This window comes from Myodes glareolus, chromosome X, assembly GCF_982192425.1.
Source record: "Myodes glareolus chromosome X, mMyoGla1.1, whole genome shotgun sequence".
Lineage (NCBI taxonomy): Eukaryota > Metazoa > Chordata > Mammalia > Rodentia > Cricetidae > Myodes > Myodes glareolus.
The window spans coordinates 81,966,566-81,977,383 of NC_142053.1; positions in this window are offsets into that span (position 1 = coordinate 81,966,566).

Consider the following 10,818-nt stretch of genomic DNA (forward strand, 5'->3'; position numbering starts at 1 on the left):
CCAGTCTGGTCTACAAGAGCTAGTTCCAGGACTGGCTTCAAAGCAACACAGAGAAACCCTGTCTCGAAAAACAAAAACAAAAACAAAAACAAAAAAAATGAAAAATAAATGAGTTAAAAAAAAAAGATCTCTAGTGAAAGAAGCTGGGTTTGGTGGCACGTGCCTTTACTCTCACCACTGGGAGAAGCAGGCAGATGTCTGTGACTCTGAGACTACCCTGGTCTACAGACCAAGTTTCAGGCCAGTCACAGTTACACATGGAGTTTCTATCTGAAAAAGAAAAGATCAGGGCTGGAGAGATGGCTCAGTGGTTAAGAGCATTGGCTGTTCTTCCAGAGGACCTGAGTTCAATTCCCAATTCCCAGCAACCACATCATGACTCACAACCATCTGTAATGAGATCTGGCGCCCTCTTCTGCCATGTGGGCATACACGGAGGCAGAATGTTGTATACATAATAAATAAATAAATCTAAAAAAATGAAAAAGAAAAGATATTGTATACATAATAAATGAATAAATCTTAAAAAAATGAAAAAGAAAAGATCTCTAGTGCATCCACTATGAATCCAAGGTGAAGAATTCCTGGCAAGATAATGATCAGCCCCAGAAGCTCCCTACTTTTATGGGTCTCAAATCTATCTCCTCAGGCTGCTTGCTTACTGAAAAGTATGATCGTTATGTTCTTGCCAACTGGGTATCTGGTCTCCCTGAATCTGCCAGGCACTGGTGTCTGACCTAACACAAGGTGACTCCGCTCTCAGCACCTTGTTGCTTTCATCTGGTAAAGGACACACTGATTCTGAGAAAGGGCTTTCCGCCCAGCAGCTGTTCCGAACACATCAGTACTTGAAAGGGATGCTGAGAGGGATGTTCTGGGAGCTCTCTGCTAAGGGACCTATCATACTGTAAACATGTCTCGGTGTCAGTTCTGTGCCTTTGCTTCCCACCTTCAGAGACCTAGACTGGCCAAGGTCCTGGCTGTGTTGTTCTCACTCCGCCTTGACGAATTTGAACAAAGCATCCCAAGGGTCCCTAGGCTCTTTAAGCTCAGAGCAGATGGCTAACAAACTGCTCTCTAGGACATACAGTCCCAGACTCAGATCTAGGCAGCGGGCCAGAGCCTTCACAGACTCTAGAAAAGCTTACCCCTCATCCCATTTCCCTCCCTCAGTTGTCTCTGAGAGCTTAGGTTTTTTTAAATTGATATTTATTGAGCTCTACATTTTTCTCTGCTCCCCTCCCTGTTTCTCCCCTCCCCCTTTCAACCCTTCCCCAAGGTCCCCATGCTCTCAATTTACTCAGGAGATCTTGTCTTTCTCTACTTTCTACTTCCCATGTAGATTAGATCTATGTATGTCTCTCTTAGTGTCCGCATTGTTGTCTAAGTTCTCTGGGATTGTGGTGAGAGCTTAGTTTTACTATAAACTGATCTCTTTCAGTATCAGCGAAGAAGGGGAAAGAAGAACAAACATGAAGATTAAGTGCCTACATGGCGGGAGGGTTATTCACTGGAGAGAGACCAAGAAAAAGCTTATGGCATTCCCATGAGTGTTTGTGGACTAGCAAGAAGGCATTCTGGGTACCCGGAGTTCACCAACACTAGGCAATGGCTGGAACTACCCATCTTGAAGCCAAGTATGGGTGGTTCTGTCCCAGTATAAGAACTAGGAAGGGAACCGAAGACTGAACTTACTCTTCTGTACTACCTCCAATGCCACCTTGAGGCAGGCATAAGAGGGAGCCGGGTAATACTGGCAAGAGGAATGGCCAGAATGGGCAGGTGCTGCCCTCCCCTGTTCCTTGGTGTCTGGTCTCCGTTATGGCTTTGATTATATCAAACCCACCCAAAGTTTTATTCTGACTCTAACATGGTGCCCACTGCTTCCTTTCTGAAAGAAGATATTGAAAAATCATTCATTTGTTCATCTAACATATTTGCTGAAATGCTACCATACACATGGTTCTATACTAGGCCAACCCTTGGAAAAGAAGAGCTAAGCCTTCACAGAGCTTCCTTGATCATGGGAGAGGGGTGGATGGAAGTTACCAGGCAGCTATATTTCATGGAATTAAATTCATGTAATAAAATAAAAGCAGGATGTGGGGGCGGCAGGGGAGGACTCTTGGGGAGGATAAGGGAAGGGAGTACTGAGTGAATAGGAGATGCTGAGGAGACAAGAAAGAATCCAGGAAGAGGAAAGAGTGTGAGGAGGCTCAGAGGGAAGCTGAGTAGCTGCAGACACTCACCTTGAGCAGAGTGTGGGCATGTATGTGGGAGGGGTGGGAAGAAGCGAGACACAAGACAGGAGAGCTGGTTGGAAACATTTGTAAGTCATAATGAGAAGGCAGGACCTGATCTGAAAGGTTGGGGAAGATGAGACAAGGGCAAGGTTGGATCACTCTAGTTTCCTGGCGATCAGGCAGCAGGGGGAAAGTACGAATAGAAACTGCAACGCAAATCAGTGCTCCGCTGCAGTGAAGGCCTGGGCTGCTGCCCTCGGGTAAAATCAGTGCTACCACAGTGGAGGCCTGGGCTGCTGCCCTCGGGTAAAATCAGTGCTACCACAGTGGAGGCCTGGGCTGCTGCCCTCGGGTAAAATCAGTGCTCCACTGCAGTGGAGGCCTGGGCTGCTGCCCTCGGGTAAAATCAGTGCTCCACTGCAGTGGAGGCCTGGGCTGCTGCCCTCGGGTAAAATCAGTGCTCCACTGCAGTGGAGGCCTGGGCTGCTGCCCTCGGGTAAAATCAGTGCTCCACTGCAGTGGAGGCCTGGGCTGCTGCCCTCGGGTAAAATCAGTGCTCCACTGCAGTGGAGGCCTGGGCTGCTGCCCTCAAGCCCTCAAGCACAGCACTTGCCTGAGCCCCTCTCCAGTAACAAACACACCCACACACATATGTGAGCTACATAGTGAGAGCCTGTCTCCAAAACCCTATCTTAGTAATGGAACACTTGATTAGCAGGCAGAAAGCTCATAGTTTGATCCTCAGTACTGAGAAAAACAACAAACCAACCAACCCGAGACCACTTTAGCTGGGCGCCTTGTAGCACACTCTGTAATCCCAGCACTTGGGAGGCAGAACCAGGAGGACTGAGGGCTCTGGGCCAGCCAAGGAGACTGCAGTGGTCCAGGGAAGTGATGATGGTGGTTTAGACCAGTGGAGATGAGGAGAACTGGTTGGATTGAAAATGTGTTTTAGAGGTAAACCAAAAACCAAAAACCAAACCAACCAACCAACCAACCAAACAAACAAACAAAAAACCAAAAACCAAAACTTCTAGATTTGTTGAATGTGAGGTGAGAAATGACAGGAAAGCCTCAAGGATGCATCTCAGTTCCTTTCCTGCCCTCTTGTTTCCCTCCCTGTGTTGTGACTAGAACCCAGGACCTTTTGCGTGTTACATAAATCCCTACCAAACAGGGAGCCACACTCACAGCCCTGCTCCTCAGTGTCTGTTATGGACAACGGAGATACTGGTAGTGTTGTTGACGGAGATGAGGACTATTGAGGGGGATATCTAGTGGAGGGCAGGATATGAATCCAGTCTCATGTTGGCTTTGAGTTTCTGGGATGGCATTATCTTATACCAATTTGCCATCAAGGTATGAAATTCAGGAGAGCAGCCAGGTCATGGCGCACACTTCTAATTCTAGCACTCGGGAGGCAGAGGCAGGTAGATCTCTGTGAGTTAGAAGCCATCCTGATCTACAAGAGCTAGTTCCAGGATTCCAAGACAGACTTCAAAGCTACAGAGAAACCCTGTCTCGAAAAACAAATCAAAAAAAAAAAAAAGAAAAAAAGAAAGAAAGAAAGGAAGGAAATTTTGAGGTCTGGGAAGTAGCCCAGAGTGGAGGACACCAAGCTCTCGTCAGAGACATTTTCCTATGAAGGGTTCCTGACCATTTGGCACCTGTTCCACTTCTAGCCCTGGAATGTAGATTGAGAAGGCACTTGTATTAGCTAGCGTTTTTTTGTTTGTTTGTTTGTTTTTTCTTTTTTTAAAGAATATTTATTTATTTATTATGTATACAATATTCTTTTTCTGCGTGTATGCCTGAAGGCCAGAAGAGGGAACCAGACCTCATTACAGATGGTTGTAAGCCACCATGTGGTTGCCGGGAATTGAACTCAGGACCTTCGGAAGAGCAGGCAATGCTCTTAACCGCTGAGCCATCTCTCCAACCCCTGTTTTTGATTTTTCAAGACAAGTTTTCTCTGTAGCGTTGGGGCCTGTCCTGGAACTAGTTCTTGTAGACCAGGCTGGTCTCGAATTCACAGAGATCCGCCTGTCTCTGCCTCCTGAGTGCTGGATTAAAGGTGTGTACCACCACGGCCCAACTAGCTAGCGTTTTCTAAAGCAACAGAACTGATAGAGTGTACACACGCGCGCGCACACACACACACACACACACACACACACACAATTTATGAGAGTGGCTTACAGGCTGTGGCCTTGCTAGTACAACAATGGCTAGCTCCCCACAGAAAGGCCAAGAATCTGGTAGTGATTCAGTCCATGAGGCTGAATGTCTCAACAGTCCCAAGGAATTCCGAGATATCTGCTGGTCTTCAGTTTACATTGGAATCCTGAAGTAGATTATAACACCAGTAATGCCTCAACAGTGGGACAGAGTGTGGGTCTGGAAAGATAGGTTGGTGGTTAAGAGGGCTGGCTGCTCATCCAGGGGTCCTGAGTCCAATTCCCAGCAAGCCCATGGTGGCTCACAACTATCTGTAATGAGATCTGGCGCCCTCTTCTGGCCTGCAGGTATACATGCAGGCAGAACACTCATATACATAAAATACATAAACAAATAATTCTTTAAGAGTGAAAGCAGGCTGGACAGTGGTGGTGCACACCTTTAATGTGTGCAGGCAGATCACAGGCGGATCTCTGTGAGTTCGAGGCCAGCCTGGTCTACAAGACCTAGTTCCAGGACAGGCTCCAAAGCTACAGAGAAACCCAGTCTCAAAAAAACAAAAACCAAAAAAAAAAAAAAAATGAAAGCATGAAAGTTCCTTCTTCCATGTCCTTCCATGTCCTTTTTTGCAGGTTTCCACCAGAAGGTGTGACCCAAATTTAGGGTTGGTCTTCTCACTTCAAATGACCTAATCAAGAAAGGCATGCTCAGCTGCTTGGATTTTAGCTGACTTTCCCTGTAGTCAAGTTGACAACCAAGATTAGCCAGCAAAGCAAAGACTTTGCAAAGACCCTGCAGGAAATCCTCTTAGTTTTCTCCTTTACCCTCATTCCTATCATCCTGGCTGCTGAGATGACTTGAGTTTTGGAATAAGAATTTATCCAATACAAGGGGCCAAGACCAATCCCATTCTCAGGAAATTCAGTTTATGGCTCCCCCTGCTGGCAGAGTCAGAAATGACTCGCAGCTGGGGTCCTCACTTCAGCACCTTTTTCTTCACTCTCTGGAAGAATCCTCTTGTGGGGCAGACCTATAATCCCAGCATTCAGATGGCAGAGGCAGGCAGATCTTTGTGAGTTTGAAGGCCAATCTGGTCTACACAGTGAGTTCCAGGCCAGTTGGGGCTACTAGTGAAACCTTGTCTTAAAAAACGAACAAAGGGCTGGAGAGATGGCTCAGTGGTTAAGAGCATTGCCTGCTCTTCCAAAGGTCCCGAGTTCAATTCCCAGCAACCACATGGTGGCTCACAACCATCTGAAATGACATCTGGTGCCCTCTTCTGGCCTGCAGACATATACACAGACAGAATATTGTATACATAATAAATAAATAAATATTAAAAAAAGCGAACAAACAAACAAACAACAAAAACTTCAGTCCTTCCCATTCATTCTTTTAGAACCCCATCTGCAGGTTGGTGGTGGCTCACGTCTTTAATTCCAGCACTTGGGAGACAGAGACAGACAGATCTCTGTGAGTTTGAGGCCAGCCTGGTCTACAGAGTGAGTTCCAGGACAGCCAAGGCTATACAGAGAAACCGTGTTTGAAAAACCAAAGAAAAAGAAAAAAAAAGGGAAAGAAAAACGGGTTACTACTCTTGAGGAAAACTTTAAAAAGTATAGTTCTTAGAAGCCCATCTACTTTACAAGAATGCTACCTGGAAATAGTGATGGCCAATTGATTATGTGGAAGCATAATTTAAATTTTTAAGTTTTAAAATAATTTGTTTTTTTGTTGTTATTTTTGTTGTTTCGAGACAGGATTTCTTTGTGTAGCCCTGGCCATCCTGGAACTCACTCTGTAAACCAGGCTGACCACGAACTCACAAAAAAATCTGCCTGCCTCTGCCTCCCGAGTGCTGGGATTAAAGGCATGCACTACCACTGCCCAGCAAAGTAATTTTTTTGTTATTTTTTTTCAAGGCAGGTTTTCCTCTGTAGCTTCTTTTAGAGCAGGCTGGCCTTGAACTCACAGAGATCTGCCTGCCTTTGCCTCCTGAGTAAAGGCATGCACCACCATTGGCCAGCAGTAATTGTTTTTTTTTCCTGCTGTAGTTTTTAGAGCCTGTCCTGGAACTAGCTCTTGTAGACTAGGCTGGCCTCGAACTCACAGAGATCTGCCTGCCTCTAACTCCCGAGTGCTGGGATTAAAGACATGCACCACAACCGCCGGAGTAATTGTTTTTTTAAAAGTGATTTGATCTTATTTATGGGTAGGTATTTGTATCTGTGTTGGTAGGTGAACATCAGAGCATGTACCCATAGAAACCAGAAGAGGGTGATGGATCTCCTGAGGCTGGAGTTACAGGAAGTTGTGATTACTCCAAAGTGAGTGCTGGGAACCCAACTTGGGTCTTTGGCAAGAGCAGCAAGAACTTGTAACCAACAGAGACATCTCACTTGTTCCCCATCATTTTCTTTTTTGTTTTTCCAAACTCACCCCATTCCTTGCTCATGAAGGCTTAATTTGATTCTTTATATCTAGCTCCAAAAACTTCCTCTTGCACTAAGTGGTAGTATATGCTTTTAATCTCAAGCCTCCCAGATTGAGATTAGCAATCTGTGAGTTGCTAATAAGCAGGCAGATCTCTGTGAGTTCGAGGCCAGTCTGGTCTACATAGTGAATTCCAGGCCACCCAGGCCTACCTAATGAGACCCTGTCTCAAAACGAAACAAAAACCTTCTCTTTTGGTCTTAGTCCCCAAGAGCAGTGTTTTGCCCGACACCTCTTTGTCTTCTGCTTCTTCATACGAAGGGAGGGAGCCATGAACTATGCTGGGCAGAGTTCTGACAGGCAAGGAACCTAGACTGGAGTCGTTTCTGTCAGTGATCCAGGGTATGATCCTCGCTTGCCTAGTCTCTCCCTTCCTTCCGAGGTGCGATTCCCAATTCCCTCACCTGTGCCATCAGACTGGCCTCCAAAACAGCCTTCCAACCATGGTATTCTGGTCTTTGTTCCAGCTACCTTGGCCTTTTCAGGTGTGTGTGTGTGTGTGTGTGTGTGTGTACAGGCTCTCAAAACTCCCTCCACTTCTCCTTCTGAGCCTTCATCGCGTCTGTCAGTTCTCACATGTTTGTGTGGTTATTGTTTCAAGTCCACCTCCTCCATAAACTCTCGGAAAGCAATGAGCTTTCTTGTGTACCACTTTACTCCAGCAGCCAGGCCCTTGCTTGCCTGCTTGTTAAAGGCTCAACACAAAATTGTTGAACAAATGAATCTGGAAAGGGATGGATGGATTCTTCTCTGCCCATCACTACCCTACCTCCTCCTTCTTAAAGGATAGGACTGTTCATTCTTGCTAAGGCATTAGAAGTTGCACGATCCATGCTTGCTTGGGCAGAACATCTTGATAGTGGCAGTGTGTGGCAGAAGAAGTTCTCATCTTGCAGTGGACAGGAGTCAGAGAGAGGAAAAATTCTTTTAAAAAGTATACTCTGGCAGTGTTGGGGATTGAACCCAGGGCCTCACACATGCTACGCAAGGAAAACAGACCTGGTCTGGGTTCCTCTATGTTGAACAAAACTAACTGTAGCTTCCAGGTGCCTCGCCTTGAGTTACTCAGTTTTAAGAATGAGTGCCAAGGCAGAATGACTGGGCATCTTATTTAGACAAATAACCTCCATTTGCTGGCACAGCATGAACACAAACTGATAAATCATGTATTTGCACCAATAAATAATCATACCTGTTAATATATCAAACCCTGTAAAATACACCAGACACAGAAGTGTACCAATCTTGCAAGACATAACCCCATTATCTGGGACCATAAAGAAAAGAAAGTACCTTAAGAATGAGACATGGCGTTCGAGGCCAGCCTGGTCTACAAGAGCTAGTTCCAGGACTGGCTCCAAAGCTACAGAGAAACTCTGTTTTGAAAAGTCAAAAAAAAAAAGAGAGAGAGAGAGAGAGGGAGAGAAATGGAGGGTACACTGACCTGTCACCTTGTCAATCAATACAAGCCTCATCCAGGACAATTATCACAATAAAGGACATTTGCCATAATACTCTGGTTTTTGTTTCTCTTGTCTGTGACACACAGTCTACTTCAGATTGATACTCCAAACTTCCTGCCATGCTTTACATGGTGGCTCATGCCTACAAACTCAAAAGAAATACCATGAGTTCAGGGCCAGCCTGGCTACAAAGTGAGTACCAGTCTAGATAGAATTACATGGCAAGTAAAAAAAATAGCAGTAATGTGCGGGGAGGTGGTGGTACACTCCTTTAATCCCAGTAGTTGGGAGGCAGAGGCAGGGGGATCTCTATGAGTTCAAGGTCAGCCTGGTCTACTAGAGCTAACTCCAGGACAGGCTCCAAAGCTACAGAAAAACCCTTTCTCAAAAACCCAAAACAAATAAATAAACAAACAAAAAAACCCCTGTGTTTGCTAACAGCCATAAATAACAAGCAAAATGAGGAATACTTGTTGAGCTAAAGCCAGCCAGCACAATTTCTCTAATTTATTTGTCATTAAATAACTCTGACATTGTCCAAACACAAAACCATGTCCAGAATTCTGATACAGCTCACTTAATACACTAGGCAAGTGCTCAATTCCCACCTACAATCCCAGGCTCCCATATTTTATGAGACAAGTCTCACTATGGAGTTCAGGCTAGCCTGACATTCTTTTCCTAGCTCAGCCTGGCCTGGAACTCTTGGCCCTCCTGACTGACTTTCCTAAGTGCTGTGGCTACAGGCATGTGGCACTGCATCTGGCTTCGACTGCTTTTTGTAGCCAACCAGTGGAGTGTTTGGAGAACTCAGCGGCACCAGACTTGCCACACATGTGTTTGATCGGCTGAGTCTGATAGTCAGATTAGAACGTGGCATGTTGGGGGACTGCAGACCCCTGACCCCTTGACTTTCTTTGCCTGCCTCAGACCCTTTGCCTGCTGGGGTGAACTGAGCAATACAACTTGCTTGCAGCTGCTCTGAGCAGAACAACGTGTTTTCCTGTGCCTGCAGCTGCTCGGGGCACCAGACCTTCATGAGTTCCTGATGGCAGGGGAGTAGGCTTCTGGAAGGTTTTACATCTGAAAATCCCAAGAACTGGGGTGTGGCTATCAGTTAAGGATCCCTATATAAGTTTTCCTGGAGCACAATAAAGTTGGCATTCTTGTATCTAGGATAACCCGCGTCGCCTTCTGTGTGTGTATGTTTTTAAATCTCCAGCCTAGTTCCTGGTTCACGTACTGTCCCATAGTGTAGGTGCTACAACTGCAAAAAAATGAGACAAAGGGCGAAGATGTAGCTCAGTTGGTCAAGCGCTTGCCTAGCTTGCACAAAGACCTAGGTTCAATCTTCAACCTCAACACCATCTATAAGTACGTGTGGTAGTAATCCCAGCACCTGGAAGGTGGAGGCAGGAAGCTCAGAAGTTTAAGGTTGTCTTCAGCTACATAGTTTTGTTTTGTTTTTTAAAAAGATTTATTTATTTATTATGTATACAATGCTCTGCCTGCATGTGTCCCTGCAGGCCAGAAGTTAGCACCAGATCTTATTAGAGATGGTTGTAAGCCACCTTGTGGTTGCTGGGAATTGAACTCAGGACCTTTGGTAGAACAATCAGTGCTCTTAACCTCTGAGTCATCTCTCCAGCCCTGCTACATAGTTTTTTATAATAATTATTTATGTTTTAATAAATAAATCTTGCCTGAAGATCAGAAGGTAAAACTAAGCCCCGAGAGGCCAGGCAGTGGTGTCACACACCTTTAATCCCAGGATTTGAGAGACAAAGACAAACGGACCTCTGTGAGTTCAAGGTTACCATAGGCTACACAAGATCATTGCAGAAGCAGATCCAGGTGTTGGTGGCTCACGCCTTTAATCCCAGTCCTAGGGAGTCATACTATACTTTAATCCCAGAATTAGAGGGAAATATAAAACAGGAGGAGACGGAGGTTCAGGGCTCAGTCTGCAGTCGTTCAACCTTGGTAGAGGCCTGGCTATTTTGCTTTACTGATCTTCAGCTTGAACCCCAAAATCTGTCTCCAGTTTTTTATTATTTGTGCTACAGTTTTCAAGGATAGTCTGGGTTTTATGGGATCCTGTCTCAAAAACACCACAAAAGGGTAGAGGTGCTTGTCGCCAAGTCTGGAGCTCAACATGGTGAGGGTGAGAAATGACTCCTGCAAGTTGTCCTCTGGCTGACCTACACCACGAACACATCACAAGCACGCATGCCACCCCTAAATAAATGAATATGTTAAAATGATTTTAAAATGCCAAAGAATAAAAATAACCAAAAATTCAAAAGTCAGAAGACTGCCTGAGTTATGTAAAAAAAATATGCATTTTTTTTAGAAGGGAAGTCCTAAGGCATGTCTTAGGATTTTTTGTTCTATTTTGAGATAGTCTCTCACTTAGCAGAAGATGACCTCGAACTTTGATC